Here is a 1842-nt window from a genome sequence, read left to right as displayed (position 1 = left end):
ACCCTTAGAATTCCACAATTATCCAAGTAGGGAGTGTCTTGGCATATAAAACACCCGCTAGTCAAACCTTGCATGAGGCCATATGTGACAACCAAATCTCATAAACAGTAGACACAGGGGCATAAGATACTAAGGAATCAACACAAACCAAAAACCATACGATGCCATTCTCTAGGAATTTTTTATTCCAGTCTCACCAAACCATAGTACCATGAATCCCATAGACTGAAGGGTAGATACATTGATCCATATATGTAGAGGGAGATAAATTAAGAGCTGGGACATACCAGTTGCTGCTTCTAAGACCTGAAGGAGACAAAGATCGAGATTTTCCCAGAACAGACAATTGTACTAGATCCATAGTGAACAAAGGACGCATAACAACTTGTCCATCTCACTAGAGGGAAAACTCACCTTAATGCCTATCATAATGTCTCTACCACCTTCAACTTTGGTAATTAAACCTCGCATGTGCACCGCCACCTTTACAAGTGCTTCATGCATGCAGAGGGTGGTTGTAGGGATCTAGGAGATATAAACTATGGGTCAGGGCGTGTCCATTGGGGCTATCTCACACCCCGATTGGGGGAGTGGATGCTCACTTACCTCATCTTGCTCACTGTATTTATTGTATTTCTCAAGAATACCTTGAAGAGGAAGAAGATCGTCTTCCAAGGTGCATTGAGGCCATAACATCTCAAGAGTTCTACCCATATGTACACGACCCTAGTTTGCCAAGAAATTTGTAGCTCTGTTACCTTCTCTTCGGACATGGGAAGTCAGGAGGTAGTCAAACGATGGAAGGAGATCTCTGACTTATTGCACCAGATATGTGATATGCTAATTGTGACTGACATTTTCCTATTAGGTTTTGTGGTTTAACTTCTTCATTTTGTCCGCCAACAATCTTGAATCTCCTTCAATCACTATCCCCTTATAACTATTTCTTATTGCAATGAGAATGCCCTGTTTGATTGGAGTAAACTTTGCATCATTCTTACTAACATAACCACAATGTACAAAGAAGAGAAGTCTAGTTTTATTGTGATAATCCATAAAAACACCACCATACCCAGTGTTCCATGGGTTTCCATTCAAAGCACCATCAAGGCTTAGTCTAATAAAGAGATGTGGAGGCCCTGTGAAATGATGTGGTGACAAGATGGGAGGAGTTAATACTTCCCAAGAGCTTGGGGCTATCATATTTGCAGATAAACTTAGTCGATTAAGAATTCTTGTTTTGTGAGATTCTACGTGTCAATCATCGAGACGCCTTTTTTCTTAGAGAATGGTCTCTCGAATATTCTAAGTAATGCCTACCCAAATTACATCTTAGGGGGTTTGCCTATCTTTAAATATTCTACTATTTATTTCTTTCTACATTGTGCACATTAGGAAGCCCAAAGCTAACTTCCATGCTCGGTTTAAAACAGGGGTCGAGAAAATTCCTTTATGCCATAGGAGTATGCAATCCTTGATGCTTTGAGGATCCATGTCCAAGTGGCCAAACAGATCCCCTACTTGGTGTCATTTTTGGACCGCAAAAGGGCAAGTGTAGGTGCTCATTGTGTTGGCTGCATAGAAAGAAAAATGAAGTACCCTAAAAGCCACTCTTTTGGAGTTGATCCTAGGTAAGTATTTTCCCTCGACATACCGACCATAAAAAGTGAGTTATTTTTGGCAAAAAATATACTCGTCCAATTCTTTTTCCGTAGGGGACATTGGTGATTTTTGGGTTCTTCTGCTGTAAGCTTGTATGCTAACTTTGGGTGGAGTAGCCCGACTGAAGAATGTCCTTGCCTGCCTGGTAGGTTATTTTTCTTGACTGAAGCTCCTTGTCCA

The sequence above is a fragment of the Pinus tabuliformis genome, chromosome 6 (genome assembly GCF_031772625.1).
Source record: "Pinus tabuliformis cultivar Carrire ecotype Pingquan chromosome 6, CPIR1, whole genome shotgun sequence".
In the NCBI taxonomy this organism is placed as follows: domain Eukaryota; kingdom Viridiplantae; phylum Streptophyta; class Pinopsida; order Pinales; family Pinaceae; genus Pinus; species Pinus tabuliformis.
Note: the sequence above shows the minus strand (reverse complement) of the source record.